The following is a 24,037-nucleotide window of genomic DNA, read 5'->3' as shown; positions in this document are numbered from 1 at the left end:
CACCAGGTCCTTCAGTCTAAAAAGAGGCAGAAGTACAGGCTTTCAAGGTAGACTAACAACTGAAGTGTCCTTACTAATCTTACGTAGACTGCTCTGCTATATCTGCTATTTTTACCCAGCTCAGCTAAGTAAAAAGGGGAGGGCAACCTAACATAAATACGTTCTTCTTTCCTGCAAAATTCAGTTAGGGTAGCACAGACACACTGTTTTCCCTCACTCAATGTTGCACTTCAATGAGTTTCTTCACTGGCAACTTTTTGGAAGATACTCCAGTGATATTAATACTTTTCCAGGATTGAACTGAAGCACTTGAAATATACCAATCGTGCAAAAGCAGCAGACAGGCTCATACATGCTTTTTATTTGACTCACAGCACAGTCATGTCTGCCCACGTTAGCTCCACCTGAAACCATTTTTTATGATGCTGTTCTCAAGAATTATTCTGCAAGTTATCATTCTCTTTTGAAGACATGATTCCCTTTCTGTTTTTCAAATCCAAAGGCAGTCCCTTTGAAGTATCCTTTAGCTTAGAGCAGCATACTAACTCCATTTCACACCTAGTTTTTAACCACTATTATTATTTAATGGAATACTGTGGGATATGTAGTATATGAGTAGGATAACTAATACATAAGGTCTCAATGAGAACTAATTATGTCATTCTGTAGAAGCCACACATCTAAGCAGTTATGCACTAGCAACAGAGAATAAAAACTTAGCACGATACCTTAAGTTCTTGTAGAAACTGTTAATGGTCTATAGCACCAGCACTTCCAAAGTTAGGCTGGGGAAATCACATTAATGTGCAGAGTTTCTAGTCATGGGTAGTTATTCTATGTGTGGAAGACATAGCTCCGTGAGTCAGAGGTTCAGTTAATGTACTCAGCAAGCTCAAGATCAAGAACTAGTTCATCACCATTTTGGCAAAATTAGCTCTTGATAGGTTTCATTTATATTATTGTATTTTTTCCATTTGTATTATTGTATTCCATTTGTATTATTGTATTCTTTCTTCCCCACCAAGTCCTTCAGTTTATTTATACTCTTGGGCAGATTTAGGGCTATATATATCAATGGCCTTTCTCCAGTCAGAACAAAGATGTGTACTAAAATAACCATGGAAGAGATAACTACATCAAATTGTGTCTGATTGAGGTAGCTAAGGCATGAAAATTGCTGCTGAAGTCTGAATACAAGCCCTGTGAATGGCAGAGCCATTACTGAGTTTTCTTGGTCTTTTACAAGCTTCCACAGTGCATGCTTTTACTACAGTCTTTGTAATAATAGTCAAAAAGGACATCTCAAAGCCACACCTCAGCTGGCTTTAATCAAGTTTAATAATTTATCCCCTTTTCACTTGAAATGTAAGCATTAAAAAAACCCCTTGTGAATTCCTACTACGGTTTTCCATTTGTAAAAAAATAACCAAAACCAAACCCACCACTTCTGAAGGAATATGAAAAGGAAGTAATAGGTCTTAATCCTCTGAGAAGCCTGCAGCAGTTCTCAGCCAGCTCTATCCGTTTGACTGTAGGTGTCTTGCAGCAAGAATTAGGATGTTTATGAGCTGATTACTAATCTTTCAAAGATCATTCAGGGACCATTCCTGTGCATGTGTTGAAAAGATTTTGCTGTAATCTGACAGAGGAGGCACAACCTTGAGAGTCTGTTCTCCTCTGTCAGGTATAGCTGGATAAAGTTCCCACACAGGAAAAGCCTGCCTACATTTTCGCCATCTTGACAGCCATCACTTGCATGCTTCTGTGTGTTAACACTATTTGGATATTTTATAACTTTTCTAGTGTATCCTTTCACAGTGTAACTATTCGCTGTGAATTTTCCTCATTTTAAGAATTCATGGGACAATTTGGAAAAAGAAGTATCTTTCTTTTTTTTGTTTCTTTTTGAACTTCAGCAGTTAAATACAGATCTTACTGAAGAGTCCTATTCTGCCCCTCATGATCAGATAATAGAGAATAAAATCCAGCTCAGTATAAACACTTGGTACTGATACGGTTTTCTTGAGGACTAGAAAATAATCCTTGAGTTTAGGCTCTCTGTAAAAGAAGCCTTGGAAATTGCCCTAGCAGTCCAACAGCTACTTTCTAGTGGAGTTACTCCGTTTTAGGCTTAAACAAACAGCAGAACTGTAAATAACACTCACTAACCAATTAGCAGATTCCCTGATGGAGGTAGGGCAAGTGAGCAGGACAGAAACCAACTCCCGCCTAGTTCCAGAAGTACTGTTTCATAAACTACCTATTAGAACAGTGAACGCTGTGTGCAGTACAAACTGTATGTGACTCTACCCACAAAACTACCCTGTGAAATATTTTTTGAGAGAGTCAGAATCACCATATTTGAGGAATACCTTTCAAGATCAAGAGAATGGAATCTCCTACTGCTGCATTGAGTGAGAAGCTGGCTAAAAAAAAAAAATTAAAAAAAGCAAACCACAGAGACATATTTTTGAAGCAACTTGTCAGAGATACTAAGTCATAAAAAAAATTAAGAAAACCAAGATGTAACAGCCAAGAGCAAAAAATTGCTGATGGTGTATTTCCCTTTGGACTATAACTGCCATGCCATAACCTCTAGGCAATCAGGGTTTTTTAAACCAGCACTTATTTTGCCAACTGAGGTGAAGCAACACCTCTTCTTGATGGTAACTAACTGTATGAAAATATTATTTCTTTCCAGAAGCTGAGCTAGACTGTGACACAAACAGTATTTCAGCCATTACTATAGCAACAGAAGTAATCCCTTTAGAATTAAAACCCATGAGAGTGCATTGCTGCATGTATGTAGTGGTATGAGGAGGCTAAGGTAGATTCTAAGATAAATTCAATTCCTGCACGCACACACACACACACACACACGGTCATTTGCCACTACTGATCCTGCAACAACAAGTCTCAGGTTTTACCCTAGACCCCAGGAAGAATATTAACTCTCAGTCCCAGCACCCATTTTCCCACATCCAACTGAGAGTGTAGCAAGACACAAAGCAGCCCACCTAGCTAAGTAAATGCAACAATTAAAGGCACTAGAATAAGGCAAGTCAGTATGCTCAAAACACATGCTCTGGCCTTGGGTCCCAACAAAACACCAAAAGGGCTGAACTAAGGAACTGAATCAACACACCAACATACAGTTTTTACAAAAGATGTGAAAGAAAGTTGGTTTTCCAAGACACCTTCTGGCATGCGTGGAGGCAGTACTACAGCCTAGAGTACTCATGTTCTGTAGACTACAGATATGGACATCAAGTAAAGCTTAAAGTACTGGGTTGTTACACTTAAGAGTGAAAGTGTTCTACCCTCAATAAGCAGGCATTATTTTAGAGAGCCAGAGTGGTTTCAAACTCCCAGATCTTGTTTCCATATTTAAGAGTGGTGGCCATCTTGAAGTAAAGCCTCTTCCTTTCATCAGACAGACATTTGCCTTTACTCACCAGACTAGCATGAAGCAAGTATTGCCGGGAGAGAAGGACATACAAAACCCTGAGACTGGGAGAGAGCGATCAGGCATTTCAACACAAACAGGACTTTGAACAAGATACATAAGAAAGCCTCCTCTGCTCAGGGAAGCCCTGCCTCTGTCACAAAGCCAGGGGAAGGACAGCAATGAACTTTAGACATGGTAGAGAGATTTACCTCAGTTACCATGTGACTTGTTTCTGTATACCTGAGCCAGGTTGTATACGTGATCCTTGATGAAAGCAGAATGCAATTAACTCACACAGATTTCAGGCAGCCTCTAGTTCTTTTACCAATGTATCTACACAGACATTGTTTGCATAACAGTTTCTAGCAACATTTCTACAGGTGCCACCTCTAGCTTATGGACTATATTTGGATTATTTTCTATACACCCTTATAAACTTCCTAAGGGAGAACCATCAAAGATGCCCCTAAGAAAGACTACTTAAATTTTCTAGCCCTACAAACAGACATATCCCCCAACACTTACATACCACATTTTTCTTGCTCCAGATGAAGTCAAGCTGTTCTTAGGCTGACACCATTTTAATGCACAACTTTTCACAACAGTGTAAGTCACAGAATACCTGATCCACCCTCTGCTGAATGTACAGCCAGGCTCAAGGTTAGCGCAGGTTGCACACAACACACGCCTTAAGAACAGCTAATACACCACATAAGTACAGACCTCCAAGCAAAATCTGAGAGTACTCAGAGTACTCAGGCTCAACAGGATGATACCTGAGGAAATCGGTAAGCCATGCAGAGTGAAGGACACCAATAAACGAAAAACAAACAAAAAAGCCCTAAAAACAAAACACCAAAGCATTCTTTTAGAAGGCTTAAAAATCACTCTGTTTTCTGTGATTTTAGACAACTAAGCCAAAGATCTACCTGGCAGTTCACTACTTTTCAAAGCGTGGGTATGCATCCCATCACCTACACTCCTATCTTTACCGGTCAACATTCTCTCTTCTCAAAATTCATATCCCATTCCACCCCACTCCCACTCCATGACATTCCATTCTATTTCGTTCTATTCCATTCGAGCACATTCCCTTTCCCCCCCACCCAAAAGAAAAACGAAAAGTTCCCTTTGTTTTTGTAAGTTTTTGTATGTTTTCTGTTTATCCCCCCTTCTGCTCATTTATCCAACCAAAAGCATTTTCTAGCAGGAGCTTCAGAGGTTTCCCACATAACTCCTTGCATCAGGCCAGATGATTAACCTTTTCCTGTCCTACACCTGATGGAAGGTATTTATCTGATCTCTTGGCAGTTTCCTCTCCTCTCCTCTCCTCTCCTCTCCTCTCCTCTCCTCTCCTCTCCTCTCCTCTCCTCTCCAGTTCTCTGCTATTTCAGTAAGATATTCTCTGTACTTCTCCCAGTCTTATCTCTAAGCCTCTTCCTGTTCATGATCACATTTCATTTCATTGGAAGCATTTTGATATTCTTTTTCCCATCCTCTTGTCAAAGTGCATTTTCACACAATTATAGATTAATAGAGGTCAGAAATGACCTCTGCGACTGTTCTCATCCAGCTGTCCTTTTATTAAGATATAAAAAGACACACTGAATTATGGTATTTGTTTAGAAAATAGAATACATTCATGTGCCATCACTAGCCCTGACACTAGCATGATGCTTGATGTTCGTATGCCATACTGTAAATGATAGAACACCTCTTCCTGCAGAATGTCTTGTTAAATAAGCCCTTAAGGATGTGCCTGCATTGCTGCACCAGGGTTAATTTTTAATTGGCTCTTTTTTCCCTTTGAAACTTCTGGTTCTATTTACAATCTAAACTGTGTTTTGTCATTTGATACTTTTATTAGTTTCAAGAAATGGAACAGCTTTCCTGTAAATCCTGTAATAACTGGAGCCAGTGGAATCTTTGAAATTATATTACTTATGTAGCTGACTCCTTTCCATGTGTTTTTTCATCACATACTGTACTATTTGAAAAGCAAAGGAAAAAGCTGTAACTGCACCTTACAGAAATGTTCTTTGCCTTAATAACAGAAGTTTTCCAATATATGCTTGCCAGAAAATACGTCGCATCTTTTGTCTACTCATTTTGCTTTTCTTTCATTGCTCCAAAAACAACATGTTCAGGATTGAACCAGCTGAACAGATGGTTGCTATGTGTCCAAGTCATCAGGGAATGAAAATGCCTGAAAGCAACCCCTTCCTCCCCCCCACCAAAATAAAATCTCTGAGACCAAACCCAAAATGTCACATACACAAATCAATGTTCTTTTTCCTGCAAAGAAAAAGGATCCTCATTCAGAGAGCATAATCGCTAAATTGTATCCAAAGGCCTTCCCTTCACACTGTTGGAAAATACACTTACTGATTTATTTATTTACATACTTGTACTTTAACTCTTCTTAACTGATGTATTATCCATGTTATAGATGCTTTTTCCAAAAAACACAGACCTACAAAACAGACACAATTCCTTCCTCTTGTCATGTAGGCTGCAGCGTTTGGAAGCTCCTAGTATAATGCTAGGTCTGGTCCCTCTTCAGCGAAGAGATTTTGCTGCAGATTGGTTAGGAACTATCTCTGTGCTTTGCAGCTAAATGCATACATTTAGCTGAGAACAGCCTAATGTGTCTCATCTCAGAATATAAACCTTGTTCTGTACATCATGACATTTGGCTAGTATATTAATAAGACCTCCTGAAGGTTAAATATAACTGTTCTGGCTTCAAAATTCCACATTAGCCACTGGAGAGAAAGACACCTTACAAATAATGTGAAGTGCTGTATTCTCTTACTAATATTTATTAGAGTGAACAGTATCCCTTAGTAATTTAAATACAAGTATTTCAGGTTTCAAGTACTTTGTTTCTTGAATTTACTGTAAATTTTAACTGTATCCATGATTTAATTAGTTCATTCAAACCACCTGTTATTTAAAAAGTCCTAAAAATGCAAGACTTGTGTAACAGATTTCTTTAAAATGTTTTTATTTACTTTATTAGTTAGAATTTAATAAATAGATTTAGAGTATGAACAGTTATAGATAAATCCAAGCTTGCCTTGTCCATATTTTACGTTTTTTGTATCTGATGTAGTTCTAATCAAGAGCCCAGTGGCTCATCACACACGTTAGTGTGATGCTGTGCCCAAACTAGTATGCTTCCATGCCACTCCGGTGTGCAGTTCCAGTTTTCCTCCATTAGGGCTGAAAATATGCATTCTATATCAAAATGTTAACATAGTACTTTGTGGGAGCTCATTTGTCCAGTGATTTGGCAGACTATCTGAAAGAACTGGGAAGTGAAGATAAATACTTCACAAAGGGATCTGAGGATAAGTGGATTTGTGAAGGACTATGCAGAAAAAGCAAGCATCTGGTGAATTTACAGTCTTTTTGTAGCTAATTTTGGGCTTCCAGGACAAATGAGCTAATACATCTTGTAGTAAGCTCTCCTGTAGCTATGCTCTTTGTGAAAATATTTGGTTTAGCCATGTGCTGACTAGAGGCCACATGCAGACCCTGATAGGAAAATCCGTGTGTTATGGGTATGCACTTACTTTGATTTTAGAAACCGTGAAACCATTAGGAATTCTCTTGGATGGATGGAATTCATACGGATGCTTCTGTCTGCAATGAAGATAAATTCTCTCAAGTAATTCTGGCTTGATTAATGTCCTCAGCTTGTGTGGCACAAGTCCAGAACACGTCAAAACATCGAATAAAGGGTAGATATTTCCCAAATGAGCATTTTGTTTACTGGCAACATATAGTCTAAAGAAAATTTTCTGTTCATGCATCAGCAAAATACCAAATGTTGAAGAGCATGTATTCAGAGATTAATAAACTGTATACAAGCTCTAAAGAGAATGTTTTCTCAGTGTTCCAAGTTTGGTTTACAGACAGATAAGAGGAGAAGATTTCATTCGAGCAATGAATTGGCTGGGCACAGAGGTATTCTGACCAAAAAAAAAAAATATTATTATGTTCTTGTACCAGGATATGAGATCCTTTGGGGGACAAGGTGGTCTGTATTCCTATCAATTATGCAGAGAACAGTTTCTTGGTAAGAAGATTAAGGCTCATACTGATAAAGAGACAGCTCAGACTTTTTGTAGTATTTAGAGTTTCCATTCAGAACCACAGAACTACTTTTACTGAACAAGGACATTTTCTAAGAGGACAGAATATGTGTGGTTTTCTGTGTTGAAGCAGAACGTAACGCATGAATAGACGAGATAACGTTTTGCCTGTTTCTAGTTTCTATATTGATTAGCTAAAAAAGCTTTCAAAATTAATTTTTAACTGAAGAACATAACAATTATTAAGAAGAAACATTTTCACTTTTTATTTCATTTAGAAGGTAAAGTTTAGAATACTTTGAAGTTTTGTGTGAGCTCAATGTTCCAATCTCATTTCCCACTTTCAAAAGTCCTGATTTTACTTTTGGATCTTTAAATTTCAGTATTTCTTCAGTGTGCTCACTCTGAGAAATACTTCAGCATCACATGACTAAGGCAGGGCAAGCCTTTTCAACTCCAGTACATGAACTGCCAACTCATTCTCAGATTGTGGGTGCACTGACAAGATACCATGAGATATGAATGCAAAGTGAGTTAGTTATTATAGGGCTATTATTATCCAGACACTTTCAGTTGTCGAAACTGCAAGACAATTTTCTGGTGAAGGCCGGTAGGATAAGCAACTTCTCATTCTCCATTGCACAAGTTACTGTTACCTAAAATGTTGTAAATCACCATAGATTGCTTTACTGTAATTTGCTTACATTTGTCTGATATGTCCATTTCTCTATCCTGTCTGTTAGTCTATCACAGAATCACACAGAATTACAGAATCAATTAGGTTGGAAAAGACCTCTGAGATCGACTCCAACCTAACACTGAACACCTACCTCCATGTCGGCTAGACCATGGCACTAAATGCCACATCCAGTCTTTTCTTAAACACCTCCAGGGACAGTGACTCCACCACTTCCCTGGGCAGCCTATTCCAATATCTAATCACCCTTTCTGTGAAGGAATTCTTCCTAATGTCCAACTTAAACCTCTCCTGGTGCTGCTTAAGGCTCTGTCCTCTTGTCCTATTGCTGGTAGCCTGGGAGAAGAGCCCAACCCGCACCTGGTTACAGCCTCCTTTCAGGCAGTTGTAGAGAGTGATAAGGTCTCCCCTGAGCCTCCTCTTCTCCAGGCTAAATACTCCCATCTCCCTCAGAAGAAGTTCCTCACAGAACTTGTGCTCCAGACCCTTCATCAGCCTTGTTGATCTTCTCTGGACATGCTCCAGCACCCCAGTGTCGTTCCTGCAATAGAGGCCCAACACTGGACAGAGGATTGGAGATGTGGCCTCACTAGTGCTGGCTGGGTACAGGGGGACAGTCCCTGTCCTGGTCCTGCTGGCCACACAATTGCTGACACAGGCCAGGATGCCATTGGCCTTCTTGGCCACCCGGGCACACCCTGGCTCATGTTCAGCCACTGTCACCAGCACCCTCAGGTCCTTTTCTGCTGAGCAGCTTTCCAGCCACTCTGCCCCCAGCTTTGTGGCACTGCCTGGGGTTGTTGTGGCTGAAGTGCTGGACTCAGCACTTGGCCTTGTTAAATGTCATGCCCACTGGTCTTGGCCCATCTCTTCAGCCATTCCAGCTCCCTCTGCAGAGCCTTCCCACCCACCAGCAGATCGATACCAACTTGGTGTCATTTGCAAATTTGCTAATGGTGCACTTGATGCCCTCATCCAGATCATCAATAAAGATATGAAACAGGACTGGCCCCAGCACTGATCCCTGGGGGACCCCACCAGTGACCAGCCACCAACTGGATGCAGCATCATTCACCACCACTCTCTGGGCCCGGCCATCCAGCCAGTTCTTAACCCAGCAAAGGGTGCTCCTGCCCAAGCCATGGGCTGCCAGCTTGTCCAGGAGAGTGCTATGGGAGATGGTGTCAAAGGCTTTGCTGAAGTCCAGGTAGACACAGCCTTCCCCTCATCCACCTGGTGGATCATGGGGTCATAAAAGGAGATCACGTAAGGCTGGACCTGCCTTTCCTAAACCCATTCTGGCTGGGTCTGATCACTTGGTTGTCCTGTATGTTCCATGTGGTCACTCTCAAGATGATCTTCTCCATAACCTTGCCAGGCACTGAGATCAGGCTGACAGGCATGTGTCTATCCTGTCTGTCTGTCTTTCTATCTATCACGTCCTTATATCTGCCCAAGATTTATGGCATATTTTCTTCATTTAACCAAGCATTTCAGGTAATTTCTAAGTAGTCCTCATATTTCATTAGATTCATAATGCTTTATTCTCAATACACTTGGGGGAGAAGAAAGAGTTAAGGCTTAAGCAGAGCAGTTACATTATTCTTATCAGTTCAAGGAAGTCAAAAATAAAGCATGTGGCAAGCAGGCAACAGACTCTGCAGTGCTGTCCATATCCCTGACCTTTCAAATCAGATCAGACAATGCTTGGAGGTCACAAAAGACTTTATAAAAAAAGGGAAAAGTTGGCTGACAGCAATCAGTGAGGTGCTCCCCATGCCACCTTGCTTAACACGCATTTACAAATACTTGTCACAAAGATGTTTTTCATTCAGACTCCCTCTCACCAAATGCCTCGGCTTCATCCACAGTAGCAGCAATTCACCCTCTGGCAGTGGGAGCGGTTGTGCAGTGAATAGGAGTGCAGGACAACCTCAAGACTGCTTCAGGAGCTGCACATGGCCATTAATTCTATGATGCAAGGATATGCTGGAACTTCTTCATCTTTTCAACAACCATGGAACTTCCTTCCTGTTGAGTCAATTTACCTTTGTTAGATGTGGGCAACAGGTCTTTTATGAACAGGAATAAGCACAAGAATACTTCCTTGTCCTGGAGGTCATAAATTGGTAAGAACAGCTGTGCTTTACATGTTCCACTAAAGTGTTCCTGTTTGATACCTGAAATGTGGGTGTGCCCTGAGCACCTTATAAAAAATACTGAGTCCTAACTTGAATTCCATTCTTTGCCAATGACATCTATGGAAAATCTTGGGTTTTAAGCCTTTTGCATAATCACATTCAAAAACATATATGTAGGCTAGAAGAAACATAATGGACTTGCAAAATAAATTTTGTGGCACCAGCACTGATGAGAAGGACAGTTTTCTGACAGTCTGAAGTCAACTGACATGGAGAAATAGAGAGTTCCCAAATGCCAAATGGAGAACCCCTCACACACTTGGGAAACTCATAGGTTTTCCTCTGTGATATTTTGACTGGGTCTTGAATATCTACTGGCTGTCTCAATAGGCAACCACTGCTAAAGGACCAGAGAGGGTTTTAGGCAGCTAATAAATGCTCCCCCTAGTACTAACAACAAGCAACTAGCAAGCCTTTCATCTACTAATATTGTAAAGGCATCTTCAAAGCGCTAGCTCAGAAAGCTGTTAGATTGCTTGGACCTCAAAAAAAAAAAAAGGTATCTTTGCATATGCTTATACCTATATGGAGACACACTGAAGAGAAGAGTATATATATGGAGAGTGAAAGAGAAAAAAAGAAAAACTTTGGGGTTTGATACTGTTTACAGACTAATGCATGTGGGCGATGTCTTACTGTAAACACAGATGGCTGTGAACCACACTAGGTCATGCTGAGAAGCCAAGCATATATTTGCAGGCTTTCTATTCCCCACTGAAGCAATCATTACTCAGCAGAAGAGCATATATTTGTGTCCTTAAAATAAAATCTTTTTGATTAGACAGTTTTGAATTAAAATAAATTATAGATCCAGCTAGTTGAAGCTTAAGAATGGTGTGTCTGATCATGTTCTCTTTACTGACTACAAATAAGGCCTGCACATTCAGGTTTCAAAATTTTCTTATGAAGATGGAATAGGAAATGCAATGTCATGTCTCAAGTGTTCACAAGATTTTATGCCTGCTTGAGCCAATATGAAAGATCATCCATAATGGAAAATAAGGTAGAGCACTGGGATGCAGCCACATGAAAAGACAGATGGATAGACAGGACAAGACAGAAGACAGAGAACTAGTATGAGCCTTGAGTAACTAGCTCTATTGCCTGTCCCGGTACATCCTGACCGGATGACCTTGTGCTGGCTACCTAGGCTTTCCTGCCACAGTACTGTAACGTGGGATAACAAGACTAACTTGCATAAGCAGGGTGTCATTAGGTTTGATACCCTCACAGGTATTTGCATAACCACATAAGACCATATAATTACCTAGAATATATATACACTACCTGCCTATAATAGGTCAGTGTACAGACCTTTGCTCAACCTCCAGAGGTCAATGGGCTTATCTCCAGATTAGTCTTGGCTTATAACTACATATTCCTCTCACTGGGAGCTGCAGAAGGCGAGGAGACCACAGAGACTGTCTTTCTCTTGCCAGTTTTTTCCTGGGTCAGTCAAACCACAGCAGCAGCCTTACTAGCTGATAATAACCAAATGTCTCCTAGGGAGCATCAGTAGTACTTAAACCTCTGTCCCCATACCATAAACACCTAGGACAGCTGAGATGGCACCAATTCATTTACTTTGTAGGCTCACCCCATGCACTGGCTACACAAATAAGATGTCATCATGTGAGCTTTCTGCAGCAAAAAGTTGTTTTTTCCACAATGGGAAACCCAGGAGAGTACAGGCTAGCAGTTGACCAAACGGTGGTGGTTTATTTGTTGCTTTCCCTTGCATTGCTGTGTTGGTCCATGGCTCAGAGGAGGATGTGGAAAGTATTATCAGTTAAGGAGCCCTGTATGACAAAGAGACAGGCTCAGCCACCTGGTGTCCAGAGGGCACACTGCCACAGGGAATGTGGACATCAGACACCCTGGGAACCACAGAAGTGGCAGTACAAATGAAGCCAGGGAGAACAGTATTTTGAGGACCAAATTAGTCATTCTTTGAGGGCACAAACCATCTGCAACCATGCCCCTGTTCATACTGCGTGTCTCAGAGTGTCTAGTTATATACAGTAACTCTCAAAGAGTTCAATCAGTTGAAAGTCTACATTTAACAGAATGCAGATTTATTACCACAACAATAAGAGATAGTTATTAAATTTTATTAGTTGTAGAAAACCTTATTGATTGAAGCATCACATAAATCTGCAAATTACCATGGGTAAGAAACTGAAGCAACTTTTCAACACACTATTTAAATCTACAAAGCTTGCCTGCACGATCAGTGAAAAGAGAGGCACAGAGAATGCTCTCCTTGAATTCTTTGCCTAATTAAGCCTCCCTTGAGGCCTAACAGTGATTGAAAACTGCAGTCCTCCTTCTCATGCATTCCTCTTCTCTCCCTTTCATTGACAATACTGCTGCTCTGATCACACAGTTAAGATGAACTCCGTGTTCCAGATGAAAAGAATGCAACAACAACAGCAACAAAACCCACAGGAATTAAAAACAGTTTTCAAATGGTTCACATGGACTGCCATTTCAGGTTCCTGCTGTGCCATCTGGTCTCACAAAAGATCTGATTTCTTCCAAAAATGTCATGCAGCATAGCTTCCAGGGTAAAAATGAATTATAACAACTTTCTTTTTTCCTTTGACCTAGTCTAAATCTCTTCTACTAGAAAGATGATTTGATTTTTCATCTGATAGTCTTTATTTTAACAGGCTTTAGGCAACACTTCCTCCTCTGCCTCCAGGAGTTCAATTTTTTTTTCCAAGTTGAAATACTATGTGCCTTTGAAGTAAATATAAACCAGCATAAACTTAGGCAGCCCAGATTTCATCTACTGAATACTACTTCTTTCCTAACCAAGAGTCATTGTTACAAGTTAAAATAAAAGATTCAGCCTTCATATACATGTGAAAAACTGCCATGCTGTCCCTATTTTGGAATGTCTAAATCTAGAACACATTTGCAATCGGTGAGTAATCACTAATAATTATCATCACTGACGTTCAATAGATTTGTTTAGAGGAATAGCTTCCAGTTTCTGATTGCAATGTACCTCCCTGAATTATGCCTGCACAATGAAAAATGTGTGCGATTATTGCCAGTCATGTCACTAATAGCTGGGCTTTATTTAGAAGATGGGAAATTATTTTGTTGGCAATGGCGTCGGAATCCTATGTTGAAGGAGGTAACAGTGTATTTTGTTCAGAAGACATCAAGGTTTGCTTTCATACTACTCTAGAAGGGCAAATTAATTTGCTTGGCAGCATGAACAGTCTATCTGCCTCACACAGCTGATATTTTTAATAATGAAGTGGGATGTAGCTTTCATGTCATACCATACGGAGAAGTGAGATAATCTCTCTAATAACTTGAACCACAGCAAGATATGAAGAGGATGATTGGGATGATGGATTTAACATAGAATTCTAGAGAAAGCCACTGATGAAACAAACATTGCAAGCAGGACAAAATCACAGAGTGTTTCAAAATTCACTTCTATTCTTTTGGTACTTTGTTGTGGTTTAACCCGTTGGCAACTGAGCACCCCAAAGCCTCTTGCTCACTCTCCCACCAGCAGGATTGGGAGGAGAATCAGAACAGTAAAAGCTAGAAAACTCATGGGTTGAGATAAAAACAGTTTAATAGGTATAGCAAAAGCTGCACATGCAAACAAAGCAAAACAAGAAATTCATTCACCACTTCCCATGTTCAGTCATCCCCAGGAAAGCAGGGCTCCATTGTGCATATTGGTTACCTGGGAAGATAAACACCACCACTCTAAATGTCCTCCCACCTTCTGCTTCTTTGTCCCACTTCATATACTGAGCATGATACAATATGGTCAGGAGTATCTGCTTGGCCAGCTGGGGTCAGCTGTCCTGGCTGTGTCTCCTCCCAACTTTCCAGACATCCCCAGTCTTCCCACCAGCAGAGAAGTATGAAAAGGGGAAAAGGCCTTGGCTCTCAGTATTAACACAAACATCTCAGTACTGTTTCTGGCACAACTCCAAAACATGGCTCCATACTAGCAAGTGTGAAGAAAATTAACTCTACCCCAGCCCAAGCCAGCATATTCTTCAACCACAAAGTGTAAAAAATCACTCAGTGAGGTTTTTTTAACCAATTTATGAAAAAAAAAAAGAAGAAAGAACCATCGGCATGGAAAAACATAGGCTTTCAGTTCCTTACTTACAGAAATGCGGATCTGTTTGGAATCACCACCCACAGCTGAGCTTTTTCTGCCTGTGATTGTCTGGATACTACAAATATTGAAAAGACTTACACGGCAGTTGTCAATAATCAGGATCAGAGGGCATAAACTCCCAGTAGAACATGTTATGATGGGGATTTGTGCTCTCCTTGGCCCATCAACATTTCATTCTTTGCAGCAGCCACTGTTAACCAAAAAGTTTTTACAAAAAACTCAACATTTTAGGGTTACTTTTTGTGCCAAAGGAAGAGCCGGTATACTGTAGAATTTTATTTGGCTGCTGCTAGCATTACAATCCATGTTAGCTCTGACTTTTCAGAAGAAGAGTAATTTTTTTCCCAAGCCCTCCGATTTTATACACTTGAAGTAAAGAAATTCAGCCAAATTAAATTTAATAAAGAAATAGATTTTATTACGTGGCCGAAAGATCAGCCACACAGAAAGCCACGATCGAGAAAAGCAGCCCCGAGCCTGGGGTCGGAGCTGGGTGAACACTCATAGATCTGACCTCTATCGCATCAGACCTCCCAAGTTCACAAATGCTGCTTCGGCTGGTCCCTTCTTATACAGTTCTTGGGCAGAGTCCGAATTAATTCTATTCTCGCAATTTTAGCATATGCATGATGTTTTCTTGTCCCGAAGTTGGGCTGCACAAAGCCTTTCCTGGGTCTGATGAATTGTCTATCCTGGCTGATGAATGGGCCATCTCTGGTTCCTGGAACAGTTATTTTTAGTTCCCGGAATGCCCAATTCCTTATCAGCTGAGATGTAGATATCAGAAGGTGGTGATCAAGTCGTCATGGTGTGAATGTCCCGGTGATAAGATCCAACCCCACCTGGGGTGGAATCCCCACCTATTGATTACATCTGTGCTGAAAGAACTTCCTTTAGTGTTGTGAAATTTTTCTCTCAGGCAGGTTGGTGGAGGGGTTTTAAAACTCTGTCTCTGCATGGTTTTATTACATTTCAGTTTTATACATAATAGCACGAATTACATACTTTATTTACAACACACTGTTTACTAGTGAGATATAAAGTGGTTTTCTTGTGGACAGCTGTCAGGGTCCCTCCCCCCCTGCCATGTAGCCCTGGGAGAGGGGCCCTGAGGGGACAGAGATGGGGTTTCCCTGCCCCTGGTCAGCCTCGTTCCCCATTGGTTGTTTTGTGTTCCCCTGCGCGGGCAAGGACCCTCGGTCCCGTGACTGTGAGAGTTCCTGGGCAGATCCCGGCCACGCGGCTGGGGAAATAAACATCTCTGAAACATCTATCAAGAATCTGTCCATATATATTTATTTTCCATGGGACTCCTGGTTTGATGCATCGTGTTGTAGTATCCCCACTGTAACAGACAGCACTCCTTACTGCTAACTTGTCTCTATTTGGAGTTTTGGATGCTATATAGAGTAGAACACTCCATCACATCTATTGAGCTACTCAAGACAAATCAGACTTGCTGGTCTGGATATAATGATTAATATACTTTAATATATCTTAATAGATGGATATAAGGGACAAAGACCATGAGTAGTGCAGCACAAGAAACAGCCTAAGAGGCTCAAAACACTTTTCTCTGGATGTCCCTTCAGGACCCAAGGCAATATATCTTCGTACAGGCAAACTGGCCTGCCTTCATATTGATAGCTAGGAAGCCTCTTACTGACCTAACTGGAGAGCCTGACAGCTTCAGTGGAGTTTACTAAGAAAAAGTCTAACTGTACACAAAAGGTGCTCTTATCTGAGACTGCTTGAAGCAGAAATCTTCCAGTCAACTTTGTTATCTAAACACTGCTATGTTTGTTATTTTATCATCTCCCCACTCAGGACACCTCAATGGTTGACACACAAGAAAAGAAAACACAGCATTGATCCACTTTGAAACAACTTTGCCCTAAGAGCATCAGGCACAAAGCAAGGAACAAAAGTGGTCCCCTGCAAAGCAAACTGAAAAATTTACACACAGTCTATGCCAGATGCAGACACTTGTGAGCAAAATGCTGTCCAGAATGTACTTTGTTCATTGATTCTTGGCGGGAATAGAGCAAATGTACACGGACAGTCTCTGGCACTCACCCTGGCAAAATTGAACATTCATTACTAGTATTCTCGAGAAATGGCAACAGCCAGTTTTCATCAAGGAGGTTATATCATCACTTGGTGTAATAGAAAGCCCTTTAAATTGCACAAAAATTGTTGCTAGGGGTAATCTACAGAGAGGGTACAAAGGGTAAGATGGGGACAAGACCCTCAGGCACCGTCAAGAACAATCATCATCAGGCTTGAATAGGGTTGAATATGGAGGAACTCTTCAGTAGGACATGACTGCTGGCACCCTGGGCAGAACACTGTGTCACAGCTGTCTACTCAATAAACATGCACAATAGTCCTGCCCTCTTTTCTCTATTTGTTCTGTGTACAGGACAAAACGGGGTCCTTGCGCACGACTAAGGCTCTTGGAGGAGAAAAAGGGTAATTATGAAAAAAAAAAAAAAAAAGAAGAAATAATCGTTTGTTCCCTAATCAGACGAAGAAAATATTCTAAATACCAACAGAGACTTCTATATGTAGATTCGAAAGTCAGAAAAATGATAACCCTAATATAGTCTATAGATTACATCTATCTCTTTGAGTGGTCACCTTAACTATAAAGAAATAACAAAAGTTTTGCTGTTATAATGCTTTTGGAGTGGTGAGAATATATCTGTTAGCTCACCCTCTTCTTACTTAAAAAGGCAGCAAACATTCCAAATACTCATTTGGAGTGTTTTCAAGTCAGTCCCTATTCAGAACCATTTATTTCCTTTTCTTCCATTCATTTTTTTAAATTATGCCAAAGTGTACAGATTAGTATCTGGTGACTACAGCACAAAATAACTATAGAAATTACCCAGCTGGCCCACTGAAATACCTTTCTGAAGTCAAATACAGAAGGACATTATCTACTACCAAAATTTCAAGGCAAGTTAGTTGAAATCAGCTCTTTTCTTTAGGTTTTACAACTAAACTATAACAGTTCAAAACAGGTGGGTTTTTTAGATAGATAAAATCTTGTGTATTTTCAAGACAATGAAATTTACAGTGGTATCAAATGCATCTTTCTTTTCTTTGGAAGACAATCTTCTTTTTCCCAGAGAAGTAGAGAGTACTTCTGTAATCAGCCCTCCAAACTTATAAAACAGAAATAAAAAACTACAGCAATGAATTATAGAGTTGTGACAAGTTTCCCTTCACAGTCTTCAAAATAAAGTTCAGAATTGGAGAGGACAGTTACACATAGTGCAAATTAAAGATTCGCAAATTAAAGATTGTTACTGAATCTTCGGCCAAAGGGAGAATATGGATCAGACAAGACATCTTGCAGAAGCTCAGCTATACTCCTGCTTGACTAGTCCTTTACAGTCCCATAAAATCTTTGCATGCTTTGATTAGGAAATACTTCAACTAGAAGGGAAAAATTGCTCAGAAGAAGTTTATAGTTCCTTAGGTCTTGTACAAGCATACTGGTAGTTGACACTGGAAAAAGGCTAAGTAATTCTGTTGTAGTGCAACCTGTCCCTGCAAATATGCACCTTTTCTGTACTATTTCACCTTCTTAGGTAAACTGGTATGTAAAACTGTACTAGTAAACATTTTCTCAGTCTTCTGTTAGATATGTGACTTAGCTAGACTCACAAAAGGTTCCTATGCCATAAACCTGTAGTTTGGCCTTAGGAAGTGAAGTCACGTTGACTGTCATTAAGATTTAGATCAAATTTTCTGGAAAGAAGACCTGAACTTTTGATGATGGAAAAATTTTGGTAGAAATTTCCTGGAAGAAAAATGTATGTGATAAAGACTAGAGTGGACCTTGAAAAGAGATCCCACCAAGGTGGATCAAATACTTAATACATCCTACATCTTATAATTTCTAAATTTAATTGGCACCTTTGGCTGACTTCATTGCTTATTTCAATGGCCTACCCAAATTCAGCTGTCTGATTGATGTGGTTCAGCAACATCTAAAAACTAAACCCCTGTTTGTTCTGATTCGGATTATATGCATTCCATTTTTCAATCTTTTCTTCTTCAACTTCCATCTGTTATAATGGCAGGCAAAAACAACCATTAGAGATAGATTAAAACCCTTGAGGGAAATCATTCTGACTACTCAGTATTCATGAGGTGAAAGCATCCTGTATTTGATTCTCAACTGAGTTATGTAAAAGCAATATTCAGTCATGAAAAAAAATCAGAAATTACCAATCATGTAATGTTTCCTTCCTTTTTTGTTTTTGTTTGGTTTGGTTTTTTTTAGTTGTTTCTACTTACCTTGAGTGAGAGCAAAACAACATACTATATGCCCTGGCAAAACAATGAGCTGCCCTGAGAAATGCTCTCACTTTTGAGAAGAGATGCAAAATCATCTGAACCAAATATGAACTGAACCAAAAGTCAGTTAAACCTCTGTCTTTGGACATAATTATATTTTAGTTACACAGCTTTCAAATTGTCTGCAGTTTTTAATGTTTAAACAAAGATTAATGTAGAGCCATTATGGCCCATTACCATGCATTAATATTTTATTGTATTTATTGTAAAAGTAATGTAAGATATGTTTTGTCCCAACTATAGCTACATTTTAGGAATGCATAATTCTTGTTCAGGTGTAATAGTAAAAGATGCTAGTGGCTGACTTTAGGAGTCTTTGATGCAAAGATTGTTACACCCCTAGACCACTCTTCATTGTCATGGGAATTTTGGAAGCAGTGACAGGACAGACATTGTTAGGCCTTCTCTTTTGTTCCCACTCCTGGTGGGAACAACCGTTGTGAGGCAACCCTGTGTGTGATTATACTGTAAACATTACAGCTTATTTTAGGCCAAGTTAAAAAATGCTTGCTCAGAAGGGTTTGGGGAGTGCTTTCAACTGGGTTTGATCCGTGCTTTGGGTGCTGCTGTCCAGAAGTCAGCAGCATCCTTAGAGCAAAAGCCAGAAGTAGAGTGCATGACAAAGAAAACCTGACAACTGCTGAAAGTTCATGTCCTAAAATTATAATCCTCTGCATAGCTCTGTAATTGCTGTGCTGACACAGTCAGTGCTTAAAAAACACTGACAATGTTCCTTGTCTGCCAAGGTACAATGATAACATAGAGCTCAGGCTTGGTGTAATGAAAAGGATGAAGCTAATTCTAAAACACTGAATTATGTTCAACACCAGTTTGCCAAAGGTATTTTTGGACTACCTACAAACACTAAGTTTGTTAGTCATGATACTCCTGCTGGAGCTTAAGTGATGAACATGGTGATTGGAGTGGAAGCCCAGTAAATCCACTGATGTGAGACAGGGCTGAGAATAGCATAGAATTTGATTTATGATTAAGCCACAAAACTACACTTTAATAAGCATTCTCATGTCATTATATTAAGGCTATGTCTGTTAGAGGAAGTACTATTCAATACTGCCATGGAATGTGATTAGCTTCACAAATATTTATGGGCTTCTGGAGTTGTGTGAATCAAGAAAGGAATGAAGAGTGTTTCTCGTGTTAAAAGACTGGCCTGGAACTCAAAGGTTTAGTCTTTACCTTAGACTCACTGGACCATTTAGGACTGGCTTTTCAAAATTGTTATGTATCACAGTGTTTACTGAATGTAGCTGTAACTGCGAACATGGAAGCTCTGAAAACCAGTCTTTCAAGCTCACAGGATACCACAGTACTACAAAATACAGGCTACCCGATTACTTCAGTAGCACGTTAGTTACAATTTTTCTTGATTCCTCTTGCATGTACAGTGCTTTTATTAGTTTGTTTTCCAGTTGGCTTTTGTACTATCTTCTCTAACTCAGTGTACTTTCACTGCTCTTTGGATTTCAGCACTGCTCAAAGAGTTCAGCCTAATACCTGCAAAGTTTACACTCCTTGAGTTGTTCATACATCCTTCATTGCTTTATTGTTGAATTATTAAAGTCTTTCCAGCAGAGAAAAGTAAATACCTCTTGGAAACTTTTAAATGCCCATGTGTCTTATGCTTAGTATATAAAGGGCAGATTAATTCCAAGAGATTAAAATAAATAGCTCTTTTTGTTCTTAAGAGGATTTGGATTGAGTGGAGTGGCTTTATAAGTATATGATTGCTTAGTATTGAAGTTTGGAAATGAAACAGAAAATGTATTACCCATTCATGGTTTAAAATTACCAGCTTTGGTATTTTCAACTTAGCTGCTCCTTGAGCCTCTTAATCAGTCTTCCTGCTTGAGGTATATGTACTTTATGGGTTTGGATTTTTTTTAATGAATACAGAAGAACTCCAAAATCAAACCCAACATGAGGAGGAGGAAGAGAGGCAGTGAGGGAAATCCATATATCTGACTGAAAACCCCATGAGATTATTCCAAAAAGCATGAATAACTACAGCACAGCAGCCTCTAGCTCCTTCCAAACCTCGCTCCCCTCGTTGACAGTGCTGTGGTTAGCAGTGACCACCCTTGTGCTGGGGAATCGTGTGATGTCATTTTCACATGGTCTTACAAAAAAAACCTGCTGACTGATTTCCACAGTGTTTGGTTTTCCAAGGAAGGTTTTTGAAACAAGTATCTTGCCTCCTTTCTATGAACACTAAAAATCCCTGATAGCTTTCTGGAAGAGTAGGGTTTAATCCTGCAACTCTTGGCTGAAATTCCTCCTACCTGTTTATGTCAACGCTGCGCTTAGATCAGTACAGTTGTGTCACTTCCACCCTAGATGTGGCTACGTCAGATAAGCGATGGGGCGTTTTCAAATTTCAGATAATGTTGCAAGTATGCAAAGGGAAAAGGTATGTTCATAATATAAACAGAGCATTGGCAATAATAACAAACACATAACAAGGCAGGCATGGCCTTGGAAATTTGAATGAGACTCCTCACGGGTCAACTAATAGGTTTCAGGGAGGATACAACAGGAAGTGGGGGCAACAGCCCTTAATCAAGAGCTTCTTCCAGTGCTGAGGAGTGTCATGAAGCACAAAGGTGATGGATGAAGAAATCAGAGGGTGTAACTGAGGAAGGAAACAGAGACTGTCTATACTTATAGGAAAAATGAAGCTCAGCAAAACTTTCATAATGAGGAATAATAATTACAATGAAGAGGCAGATGTTAATGAGAGCTAATAAAAGAATTCAGCATTTAAATGCAGTGCAAGTCTAAATACAACTAGGAGAGATACAAGGGCTTTAGGCCATATTATTATTGCTAAGCAAAGCAAAATATGCGCTGGCTGGGCTTTCTTACATTCTGAACTCCACCTATATTACTTCGCTTTGTGAAACTACCAGGCACATCTCATAACCTTCTCTCTTGGCATTCTGCCCATTCCACATAGCATGCAAAGTCTCCCTCCATGAACTTTTTCTGGTCTTATCTTCACCCCTTGCTTCAACACCATTTGCTAATACACCTTTTTTCCCAGTATTATTTTTCTAGTTAGAGATGTAAGAGGAATAGCTGAGATAGCTGGAGTTGTTCAGCATGGAGAAGAGAAGGCCTCAGGGAGATTTCACTGTGGCCTTCCAGTACCGCAAGGGGACTTATGAAAATGAAAAAGAGTTTTTATAAAAGCAGATAGTGACGAGAGAAGAGGCAATGGTTTTAAATTGAAAGAGGGCAAGTTTAGATTAGATGTTAGGATGAAATTCTTTACTATGAGGGTGAGGCACTGGAGCAGGTTGCCCAGAAAAGTTGTGGATGCCCCATCCCCGGCACTGTTCAAGACCAGGCCAGACAGGGCTTTGAGCAACCTGTTATAGTAGAAGGTATCCCTGTTCACAGCAATGAGGGTTGTAACTAGATGATCTTTAAGGTTCCTTTGAACTCAAACCATTCTTTGATTCTGTGATTCCATTAATATCTTGTCCTGAAGCAAGTGCAAAGGCTGTGGTTCAACGGGTATGTGCATCAGGTGTATCAGGTTAAGGCAATCCAGAATTACTTCTGTCATCTTCCTTAACAGATAGTGATCATGGCAGTGTTACAAATAAAGTATGTAATTCGTGCTACTATGTATAAAACTGAAATGTAATAAAACCATGCAGAGACAGAGTTTTAAAACCCCTCCACCAACCTGGCTGAGAGAAAAATTTCACAACACTAAAGGAAGTTCTTTCAGCAAAGATGTAGTCAATAGGTGGGGATTCCACCCCAGGTGGGGTTGGATCTTATTACCAGGACATTAACACTATGATGGCTTGATCGCTATCTTCTGATACCTACATCTCAGCTGATAAGGAACTGGGCATTCCGGGAACTAAAAATAACTGTTCCAGGAACCAGAGATGGCCCATTCATCAGCCAGGATAGACATTCATCAGACCCAGGAAATGCTTTGTGCAGCCCAACTTCGGGACAAGAAAACATTATGCATATGCTGAAAGTGCGAGAAGAATAGAATTAATTCGGACTCTGCCCAAGAACTGTATAAGAAGGAACCAGCCGAAGCAGCATTTGTGAACTTGGGAGGTCTGATGCGATAGAGGTCAGATCTATGAGTGTTCACCCAGCTCCGACCCCAGGCTCGGGGCTGCTTTTCTCGATCATGGCTTTTGAGACCGATATTTCGGTCGCATAATAAATGATATTTCTTTATAAATTTTGATTGGGCTGTTTTGTTTATCTTAGCAGCTTTGTCACACTACTCCAGTGGGGCATTGCCAGATGGTTGGCACATATATATTCTTTTAAAGTGTTGGTGTGAGCAGTGTTAGTCGGTTAAAAGGTTATGTATCTCATTAGCCTTGTTCATTGTACCAATGCATTAAGTTTTTACTTTGGGAGGAGAAAAAGTGATTTTCCAATAAAGGATATTAAAGGAGTTTGTAGCCAGGTGGGGATCGGTCTTTTTTCCCAGGTAACAAGTGGCAGGATGAGAGGACCATCTTAAGCTGTGCCAGAGGAGGTCTAGGTTTGACATTAGGAAGAATTTCTTAACAGCAAGGCTAATTGGGCATCGGAATGGGCTGCCCAGGGAGGTGGTGGAGTCACTGTCCCTGGAGGTGTTTAAGACTGGATGTGGCACTTAGTTTTGGTGGTCTAGATGACAAGGTTCGATCATAGGTTGGACTCAGTGATCTCATAGGTCATTTCCAACCTAGATTCTGTGTGGAAGTGTTTGTACCGCTGTAAAACAATGGACGCGGTGCGTTTTTTAATTAACTGAGAAATTATTTTCGGGGGGTGGTGTGTGTTTTGTTTGGTTTTTGCTTTTGGGAGTTGTTTTCTCCCTAGCGAACTCTGCCCGCTCTTTCCCGCCCGGTAGGAGAAGCTCCGCGGCCGCTTCCGCAGTCACGCGGCACGGCCCACTCCCGGCCGCCCGCGGGCAGGGGCCGGCCCCCGCCCCGCCCCGCGGCACCGCCCCAGCACCGCCCCGCAGCACCGCCCCCAGCACCGCCCCCAGCACCGCCCCGCAGC

The sequence above is a fragment of the Corvus kubaryi genome, unplaced genomic scaffold, assembly GCF_017639235.1.
Source record: "Corvus kubaryi isolate FWS band 111438036 unplaced genomic scaffold, C.kubaryi_AGA036_p1.0 split1-37296, whole genome shotgun sequence".
NCBI classification, from domain to species: domain Eukaryota; kingdom Metazoa; phylum Chordata; class Aves; order Passeriformes; family Corvidae; genus Corvus; species Corvus kubaryi.
This window is presented reverse-complemented; position numbering follows the sequence as displayed.